The sequence below is a fragment of the Ursus americanus genome, chromosome 34 (assembly GCF_024610735.1).
Source record: "Ursus americanus isolate L20-20 chromosome 34, mUrsAme1.1.p, whole genome shotgun sequence".
Classification (NCBI taxonomy): domain Eukaryota; kingdom Metazoa; phylum Chordata; class Mammalia; order Carnivora; family Ursidae; genus Ursus; species Ursus americanus.
This window is the reverse complement of record NC_142160.1, coordinates 23,307,303-23,318,341: the sequence shown is the minus strand read 5'-3', so window position 1 is coordinate 23,318,341 and position 11,039 is coordinate 23,307,303. Positions and strand designations below refer to the sequence as shown.

Genomic DNA, 11,039 nt, shown 5'->3' with positions numbered 1-11,039 from the left:
AGGAGAAATAAGTCTGCATTGCCACACGAGTGGAACTTAAGCATCCCCCATGGGTGTCTTAAGTATAGGTGAGCTGGAGCGGTTTAGGGTAGTATAGCCTATGGCTGTTGATAAGAGCCTTTCTGCTAGAGAAAAAGTAAGTGAAATGTGTTAAACTTTTGCTGGCGGATAGCATCCCTGGAGAGAACACTGGGTTTAAAGCAGTCATTGGCCATTCAAAAATAAGTGATGTAAGTACATAGATTATTAGCTAGAAGGGTTTTCATTTTTGCCTTTTAACAAATTCAGATCTAGAATATTACTTACTAAAAATTAAGTAGATTGGAGAATATCTGGCACCAAAAAGTTGGGTGTACCACTTGAGAAGGGAGAGGCCGTTTGTGTTTGCACTATTTGTAAATGGTGTTTGAATGTGGGCTGGAAATTGAAGTTGGGAAATTCTCAGTAAAACATGCTTAAAATTGACTAAATGGAACGTTGAACCAATTTTATAAGAAGGAACTAGTACATATCCTGATCTATGGAAGCTTCAAATTTAAATGCAGTTCTTAAAATGTTTTAAGCTTAACTTTGAAAGTTATTACCAGAATGCCAACAGACATGTTAAAAACAAGGTTGCACCAGTTTTTGTAGGAATGTAGATTTTAAAACCTGTGCTATTCAAATTTTAAGTTTGCCTTTGAAATGAGATTACAGGGGCACCTGAGTGGCTCAGTTTGGTTATTATCTCGTGAGATTGAGCTCCCTGTCAGGCTCCATGCTCAGCACAGAAGCTGCTTCAGATTCTCCCTCCTCCCATTTGTGCACGCTCACTCATAAAAAATCTAAAAAATGAAACTACAAAATAATTTTATTAAATTCAGTAGTTTACTCCTAGATCTGATCACTGATTCTACTGGAATGCCTAGAGACTGAAGAGGAAATGAACAGTAATTTTTCTCTCAAAAATCATGTTAGTGCTTTGTTTATAATGTCTTCCATTGTTAGTACTCAATGGAATTACTGTTTTACAAACATGAAAGGTGATTTGCTTAAGATTGCTGCTGGATAAAGAAACATTTTACATTTTCTCTTTTGGCCAATGAAAATGTTTTTTTTAAGTGTTCAATGCCATCAGCTTTTTGGAAAGGGCTTCAATCGATGGCTAAGTGTAAATTAAATCAATCATAAGTATACTTTGCATCTCCCATTTATTAAGGGTTGCTCATGGCTGCCAAGTTTGAGGTGAAATGGACTGTTTGTTCATGGAACCACTGAACTTAGGGAAAGCTTATCAGTGTTTCTCAGACTCTTCCTAGGACCACCTTTAAAATCAGTGGTGCTGGTGAAACATGAAAATATCTGGACCATACCTCAGTTTGAATCACAATCTCTAGGAGGTACCAAGAATCTGCATATTTAACAAACTCGAGTTAATAGTGGTTTTTTTTTTAAGAGTTTGAGAGTGCGCACGAGCTGGGAGAGGAGCCAGAGAGGGACAAGCAGGCTCTTGAGCACGGAGGCCCCATGCAGGGCTTGATGTAGTAACTCCAAGATCATGACCTGAGCCAAAATCAAGAAGTGGGTGCTCAACCACCTGAGCCACCCAGGTGCCGCAAACCCAAGTTAATAGTATGATATAATTGAGCAATATTAGTAAGAAACAAGTATGGGGGTGCCTGAGTGGCTCAGTCAGTTGAGTGACTGCCTTTGGCTCAGGTCATGATCCTGGGGTCCTGGGATTGAGCCCTGTGTCAGGCTCCCTGCTCAGCGGGAAGTCTGCTCCCTCTCCCTTCGACCCTCCCTCCCCCACCCCTGGCTCATGCTGTCTCTGAAATGAATAAATAAAAGATCTTAAGTATATTACCATAACTTTTCATTAATTCACACATACTGAGTTCCCCAGGTGTACCGGTATAGTGGTAGGCCCTAAAGATGGAGTGATTAGGAATCATTCATTTGAAGAGACAGTCCAATAATAAAAAAGAAACCAGTATTGTGAGATGTGTTAGGAAAGCGGAAACCAGTGTGCGTACATATATGTATACACATTCATAAGCATGTTTGAAACACTGTAGAGTTAAACTAGGAAAATCCCTGTGTGTTGACCCAAAATTCTGTCCCCTGCTCCTCTTAACAGATAAAAAAAAAATAAAGACAGCTTGTGTACACAGGTAGCCATCATTTGCCCAAACCAGGCCTCAGCCCTTAGGGAAGAAATCTGACCTGAGGGGAAAAAGTAATACCTAGAAAATTAAGCATTTTACATTTGTCTTTATCTAAAATGAGTTAATTTGAGTCGAGGACTTTGGAAAATCTAAGATGCAAATGTTTTATAGGCTTGGGTTCCTGTTGGCCTGAGCAACAGGGCTGTGGTTAACAGATACACCAGCTATCCTGTGACTTCAAACTTCCTTAGCCTTCCTAGCCACCTCCTTTTCTGTCCCGAACCTGCCCTACCACTTGATACCTCTCCACCCATTTTCCCCTGCTCCCCCAAACTCAGACCTGTAACCCCCAGACCTGTAGTTATGAGAGGAATAAATGATAAGTCAGCAGAACTTCAAAACTTCCAGAATCCTTTCACAAGTCTTTTACCCTTTTGGTCATCCTATGCTCCCTGCCCTTTTTCCCCCTGAAGTCTTCCTGTCTTTAAGGGTAGGCTTCATGGAAGGGAAGGGCCAGTTCAGGGTAGGCTTCATGGAAGGGAAGGGCCAGTTCACCTAGAACAAAAAGTCAGGGTCTGGGGGGGAACAAATGACAGCTGCTTATCAGCAAAAGGGGGAGAAGTCATTTTGATAGTAGATTTCTCAGAGACGTCCTAGGCTTCATCCTGAGGCTGGACAAGTAGCGGATGATAAGTGAGAGCAGGAACTCCAGGTACGTTAAATAGGAAGCTAAAAGCAAAAAGGCTTAAACCTCACTTCTATTTGGAGCCCTGTAAAGTATCCCTATGACCACATGGGCTAGTAAATAGTAAAGCACAGCAGAAATTGAGGCATATCATGTTTTGGCACAGAGAGACCCTGAGATATTATGTGCACACACACACACACACACACACACCACAGGATTTGCTTTGATTCCCATATGGCATAAGAGGGACGTATGAGAGCTAATGGGCTTGCTGTGGGGTCACTATGGTGAAGGGGAAGATTACTGCATAGCAGAGGCTGTAATGTAGATAGCCCAGCCATGCAGTAACCTCGCTGGTCTTGGAAAGGTGGAAGTGAAAGACCTTTTAGAAAACAGTGCTAATAAGGGGTCTGACCTCTAACTGAATAATTATCTCCCTTAAATTAGACCATTTAAAACTGGAAAAGACCAATTTGAATTTAACTTGGCAAGTTTATGTGTTTTTTTCTACCATCACTGGGAATGGGAACTTACAAAAAAGAGGACATATGGGAATTTGAGAGCTCTCGAAGTCCCCATAAAAGCAAGAAAGGTGAGGCCAATACAACCAAATCATAAATTCTAGGTGGAGGTGGCCCCAGTTGGCTTGGGGTCTTCATTTGGTAGATCAGGTGTGTTTCAAATTGGTACCTATTCTGTGTACAGTTCAGACTCCAGAACTCTGTGGGGTCAGGCTGACACTAATCTCCAGCTGTGACCAAATCATGGCTTCATTCACTGCCTGCCTATCCTGCTACCTTGGCTTCCTTTTCACCTGAGAGCATTCCTCTAGTGAATCACTTGCACAAGAGTCCCTGGCTGGGGCTCTGCTTTTAGGGACATGACCTAAGACAGTTGAGCTGCAGCTAGAGCAGAGATTCACATCACCCAGACATCCTTGACTTAGATGTTGATGCAGGAAGTAATGAGACATACAGTTATTTCCTTCTGAGGAAGGGGTGAGAGTTTTTCATTTTAGGGAGAATAACTGCATTCTGTTAGGCAGTATTTTTTTTAAGTATATGTATGTGAACAAAATAGCCATGGGGTGAATTATAATGGACCTTTTGTTAAACAACACAGTTTCGCGTTGCCCTTTCTAATAGTACCCAGCTGTGCTTTTGCAGTTTTTCTCTCGCAGCTGTATGTAGACTTGACAAGATCGAAATCCTGGTCCTCAAAGAGTCCTCCTCACACCAAGAGAGTAGGCATTTTCCCCAGGCTTGCCTAACCTGGGAATTTGTCCTGGGAATTTGACTCTTGAGCAGAATGATTGCAGGCAAGTTACAATGATCATGGTAAGTTTTTTTCAGCAGCACTAGTAGAAGAAACCTTTGGGCAGTTTCCAGAACTGCCCAACCGCTGTTGAGAAGTCTTATTCCCAGCCTTTCCTTCTACTCAGAGCTCTTCCATACCTTCAGAAAGTTCTTTTGGCTTACATTAATTAGCCAGTCGCTTGCTGTTGTCTGCAGCCCTGCGATCGGAGGCTTATCTGGTACAGGCAGCATCGCTGATTTCAGGGAGGACAGCAAAAGTCTGGGTGGCAGCCGCTTACTTCCCCTCAGCTGCCATTGCTACCAACCAGTGTCACTTGGGCCTTCACCGTTATGCCATCTGGGGCATAAATCAGTCATTTTCTGGGGGACTTCCAGGCCCTATCTCAAGGCTGCCCACTGAACATCCGAGGCAACCGGCAACATGCCTCAAGTTGGGGGCTTTTGCCTCCACTTTCAGACTTGAATAAAATGCCACACCTCACAGAGAAGAGAACCGACTTCTGGAGCAGCTACCAAAAGGGCTGGACGATGCCATTTGGAAGGAAAGAGGAGCCAGTTCCAGAGGGGGAAACTCTGACCAAAGGGAAATAAAAGCAAGGAGAGAGACAGGCCACCAGGTGAGCAGTCCCCTCCCGCCGCCTAGCCCTGCCCGCCGCCAACGCCCAGGCAGGTGGTCACTTTGGCCCTGGTCGCCAACCTGTCCGAAAACGCTTGGTGTTTTTAAAGATACAGAAAGAATTATTAGACTACAATAGGAGTTGGCACTAGTGTTCTTGAAATGAGCCACAGGCCGTCAGCTTTTCCTAAGATGATTAATAACACAGAGAATCTTGGGCAGAAGTTGCCTGCTGTTCCGGACAACTACGAGGTGACCTTTGGGCACAGAGGTGTGTCAAGGCCAGTTCTCTGCTGTCCTCTTAAACCTGACTGGCCTGAAAGCAAGAAGGTGTGCTACGCGTGAGATGACAGGAGCTTAGTTAGCCAAGGCGGCAGGAGCCTAGAAGTTCGGGAACGTGAATATTGTCTACCCTAAACTTGGGAGTTATGCAAAAATTCCAGATTCAAGCCCCTGGAACCTCAGCCTGGGTGTCTCCTATGTGCATTACTGCGCCAGCGAGACCGTGCACAGAGTGGAGTTTGGCTTTATCTCTGACGTCAAGGGAGCAGTGGTGGTTTGCCCCATGTCCTCCAACTTCCTATCCAAGCCAATGGATGTTTCCTAGTTTGGTGTGATTTTAGCTGGTGCTCAAAAGAATGTTGATTCTGCGGGGATCACATTCGTGATCATTGGTGATGACCCCTGGGGTTTGCCCTCAGGGAGGACCCCTCCATCCTAAATACAAAGTACGGGCCCCAAACCACTCCTCAGACAACACACCTCTGTGTTTCAGCATCTATGACATGGGCCTCGTCCCAAAGTCGTTTGAGAACAAGGCAGTGCAGCCACTGGAGAAGCTCAGCTCCATCAAAGCACAAATGATTTATGATATTGTTGATAATCCTCAGGGATTCTAGGTATATCCAGTGGATCCCAGAATAGAAGCAAGACGAATAGCACATTCTGCAGTGGCAATGCCAAAGGAGATGATGCTTTAGGAAAAAAGATTACTTGCTAAAGCTCTTGAACTCAATATGATCTCCTTGAAAGGGAGTGGGTCTGTGGGAGTCATCTGGCCTCTCTGTATAATGCTGACAGGATAGAAGGTGTTTAGAATCTGGCAGCATCCATGAAAAATTCTTTGGAGACGCACCAGCTATGAACACATCTCGACCAATATGTATTCTGCCCCTGAACAACATACAAAATTTAGAGTAACTTGGGAATGGCTACGAAAACAACAAACATTTTTCTTCAATGAACATTTTATTATAGATTCTAATTTTTTCAAAGAACAACAGCAAAACATTCACAGCTCTGCAAAGCTGGTGGGACTTAACAGACACCTTAATTGTTTGTTTTTTAAGATTTTTAATTAATTTTTTTTAAGAGAAAAAAAGAGCTGGAAGGGGAAGGACAAAAAAAAAAAAATCGTAAGCAGGCTCCATGTCTAGTACAGAGCCAAGGCAGGGCTTGATCGCATGACCCTGAGATCATGACCTGAGCAGAAATCTGGAGTTGGACACTTAACCAACTGAGCCACCAAGGCGCTCCTAAGATTTTATATTTTTAATGTAATCTCTACACCAAACATGGGGCTCAAGTTCACAACCCCAAGATCAAGAGTTGTATTTTCTTCCAACTGAGCCAAACAGGTGCCTCAAAAGACACCTTAATTCTGACTTGAACTGGATTTTAAAAATCTTCCTTTTGCTTTTCTAACAAATTCTAGCTTACGTTGTCTTTACTTTTTTTTTAATGTCTTTGTTGCTATTTTTTCTAGCTAGATTTCAGTATTCAAACTTGTCTGTGAACTTCATTATGCAAATTGTAGCTAATTGCTTTTGCAGATACACAAACACACAGCATGGAGGGTGAATGGGGTCCTCTGGGTGCTGAATTTTGATCCTTTCCAAAATGATAGCAGTGGGGGCTCCTGGGTTCTGCACCTGTTAATTCAGGTCCACATCCACACTGCCTGTGTGGTGTGTGTTTAGGGGTTCCAGGCTAAAGGGCAAACTGGGGAACTTTCTTTACCATGTTACTTTCATAAAGAGATAAAAGAGACATACGTGTGTTTATATAGCAAGGTCTGTTTTCGATACCAATTAGTTTACATTTTTATGCATTTATATTTCTAGTAACACAGTTCTCAGAATCCTTGACTTTGTGCATTATAACCTTACCTTAGCAACAGTTGTGGTCCCCATCCCACCCTTTCCCACCCCACCTTTTAAGCTGCTTCACAAAAAAGATAGAGTTCTCTGATTCACTTTTGCTTTCCTTCCAACCGGTAGAAGAGAGAAGGCTGTATGTTTGGTTCTTTATTTTTTAGTTAAGCCGTTGAACTAAAATTCTCTGTCAAACTTCCTCATCCTTTGTTCATTTGACGGTTCTCTTTATAGTGTTTGACCAGAATGATACTATGAGTTCTGGAAGATCTTTGCTAAAGATTCTTTTCCCCTATTGTTTATCCACTGTCAGTGTTTTATGTTGAATATGTGGAGGACATTAAAATCCTAAAACATCTAAAAAGAGAGAGAGAGACAGAGACAGACAGAAAGAGAAAGGAGAATTTCCTCTCAAACTGCTCTGAGGCAGTTTCTCTGTCGAGTTTGTCCAGTGTAAAGTAACTGTGACAACACTCCTACACTGTGACTAGTTGTGTCTCCTCAAGGCCCACCATGAAGCAGTGGCTCGCACAATATCACGTCCCCTTGTATTACTTTCCATCTGAACCTTCTTTTTTCCTTTCCTTCACTGATGTCTTCACACGGCACCTCATAGATAAAACATCAGCACTTAATCCCTGCCTCAGATAAAGCCCTGCCCCTTTTCAAGATAAATATCCCTTTGTATCTGTTTAATTTTTGTACTTTTTTTTTTTTAAGATTTTATTTATTTGACAGAGAGAGAGAGCACAAGTAGGCAGAGGGAGAGGGAGAAGCAGGCTCCCTGCTGGGCAGGGAGCCCGATGAGGGACTCGATCCCAGGACCCTGGGATCATATCCTGAGTCAAAGGCAGATGCTTAACCAACTGAGCCACCCAGGCGCCCCCATACTTTTTTTTTTTAAGATTTTATTTTTAAAGTAATCTCTACACTCAACGTGGGGCTTGAACTCACAGCCCTGAGATCAAGAGTCATGGGCTCTACTGACTGAGCCAGCTAGGCACCCCTGTACTTTTTAAATTTTTACTTTATTTATTTATTTTTTTAAAAGATTTTATGTATTTATTTGACAGAGAGAGAGACCACAAGCAGGCAGAGCGGCAGGCAGGGGAGAAGCAGGCTCCCCACTGAGCAGAGAGCCCGATGCAGGGCTTGATCCCAGGACCCCAGGATCATGACCAGAGCTGAAGGCAGACACCTAACCAACTGAGCCACTTTTTTAAAAAGCAGATTTTTACATTTATTATTGTGTTCCCTTCCCTCACTTTTAGCCCTACAGTCTAGCTGAGTGATCTATTGCCAAGTGGCACCAATTCTCCAAATCAAAGTGTGCAAGGGAAATACACTTGCGTGACCCTCTTTAATAGAAGATACACCAGGCAATCTGTCTACTGTTTCCCAGAAGTAAAATAACTAGAAGGCCTGCTGCCCCTCTTCTACGTATTTGAATTTCAGTTCGGGAAATTTCTTCAGCCTGTCTATGCAACAATCTCTTGGCTCTATAATTTCCAGGATCCATTCCATTAACAGCTCAGTTTCAGCTTCTAGCAACCTTGAGCAAAAGAAGGTGATTAGCAGATCAGTAATTCTGCATTATATCCTGAAGTGGTGAGTCCAAGATTGTTCAAAGAGATCTCATTTGTAAAGCAGTGCATGCACCAAATTTGGATTGTGGTGAAGAGAATCTGTCAGGCACGAACTGATGATTTGCAACATCATTCAAATCACCTCTTTGATGACATTTAAATTTTGTGCATAACCTATAAAGGAACATTCATGGAACTCAGAGAATCTCTCAAGGACTGTGTAGTTTGTTCCACAACTCTGTTATGTTTTTTAGATAGCGAGGAAAACAAATAGATTACTGGTTTTTTATAAAAGGATACAAACTCAGGAGCAACCAGATAGAGAGACGTATTGGGCAAGTTACCTGGGAAGGGGCACAGAGCTTCCATGCTCTCTGAGCCTGTCATTCTCCCGTAATCTCTAAGTGTTTGTCAAACAGGAAGCTCTGCGCTGTTTTTTATGATGTTCTCCTAAGTAGGAAATATTAATTTCACTAGTTAAAGGCAAACTATGGTTCAAAAATTCTAATTGATTTTGAACTGTAGTAATAATGTTAATGATATATAACGGAGACAATATATTTATTCCGTTATAACTAAATATTTTTTTTTTAAAGATTTTCTTTATTTATTCGACAGAGATAGAGACAGCCAGCGAGAGAGGGAACACAAGCAGGGGCAGTGGGAGAGGAAGAAGCAGGCTCCTAGCGGAGGAGCCTGATGTGGGGCTCGATCCCATAACACCGGGATCACGCCCTGAGCCGAAGGCAGACGCCCAACCGCTGTGCCACCCAGGCGCTCCATAACTAAATATTTTAAAACAGAAATTATTTAAGAGTCAGAGTTTTCACCAGAGGGAGACCATTCTTTCCCTAAGCCAAAGCTCGTACACAATAAGAAGAGAGTAGGAAGAGAAAGAGCTTCCAATGGTACTAAGAAAACCAGGATAATATAATGCCCCAGAAGCCAAGAGTGAATTCCAAGGAAGTCGTCAATTTTAAATGCTATAAATAGATAAATAAAGCAGAACAGGAACAGAGGAAAATGACTACACAGTAGTGAACCGTATCTCTTTTCTGCTAAGCCGTCTTGGGGCTTTAGTCAATTGATCACTTTAGGAAAGTGGGGGCAAATGAAAATAATTGAGATGTCCTATCTTCAAAAATCCATTTTACTTCTCTGCTTTCCTCCTTCCGCATATATGAAAAACGACAGCCTCCTCTCTAGCAATGTCTGCTGTCCATGCATTGCTCTTGCCAACTCTGGCAACTTTTCCTCAAGAATACCTCTTAACCCACTCTTTCTTAAAGTTTCTGCCATAGCCTATCATGACAGAAAATAGCAGATGTAGCACTGATCGTTGCCAATGCTTGACATTTAATTTAGCTATTCAGAATGATGGCTTTCTTGATGACAGGAATAATCTAGCTTAGATACTGTGGGGGGTGGACGGTGATAGGGGCACAACATCATTTATCATGCCTCCTCCCTTTGTTAACCCTGAAAATACAAGTTTAGGGACCATTTAGAGGTCATCTTGGTCTTCTCTTCAAAAGCCTATGCCTGCAGAGTACAGCTTATGGCAAAGATTGTCAAAAGAAAGAAAGAAAGAAAGAAAAAAAACCTCAGCAGGCATGTTCCTTTGGCTCTTTGCCCCTTTTATTTTCATCCTTCTTTCTGCGGACACAATGCCCATAAGGGTAGAGTTATCCTACAACCATAAAGACAAAAGTCATATACTAGGTATCCCTAGTGACACAGAAAGCAAGGAGCCTGGCTCCTTGCTGACATTCTCAAACAGGTACGTCACCTCTGGATTTATTATATGAGAAAAACAATCCCCTTTGTATTTAGTCACTATAATCTAGTTTTCTGTTGCTTGAAGTATAATACTCCCCATTTGACTGTCTGCCTTCCTCACTAGATCATAAGATGTCAGAGACCATGTCTGTATTTGCTACCTGTGCAAGATAGGAAGCTTTCATAGCAAGTTCCAGAAAAACCAACTCAAAATTGCTTTAAACTATAAGGAAGATCCAAAAATGGGACAGACTTAAGAGCGGACATCATCCCATTACTCCAGCTCCATTTCTCTGCTATTCTTTTGGCCTCCCCCATGGGTTGACCGCATATACAGTTTGCCATCAAAGGGATGGTAGCAATTTCACACCTCATATCCAAGCTTAATCATGTCCAGAGGGAGCGTGCATCTCTTCTGAAGTTCTCCTGGAAAAGCTTTTCTGGAAGCACCTACAAACCTATCTCTGCAATTCACTGAGGTGAACTGGGGACCATAGATGATCCTAACCCAGTCCCTTGCAGGTGGGTGATATTACCGTTAGACCAGTCCAGACCACTCCTGGAGCTCAGGACGCTGAGCTATAATAGCTGTTGGTAAGAGGGGTTCCTGAACAATCCCAGGATTCTGCTGGGAAGGAAGGAGGGAAAGAATATTGAGTAGGTAAAGAACTCCCTTTTTGTATTCCTAACACATTGTACACATATTGAAAAAATAAACGAAACTACCATACAAAATTTATGCTCTATCTCAACA

General features: G+C 42.5%; 1 pseudogene; it reads left to right on the top strand.

Moving 5' to 3' along the window:
- Positions 1-3,357: 3,357 nt before the first annotated feature.
- LOC123781452 (phosphoserine aminotransferase pseudogene) lies at positions 3,358-5,911 on the top strand (annotated as a pseudogene).
- The last annotated feature ends 5,128 nt before the right edge of the window (positions 5,912-11,039 follow it).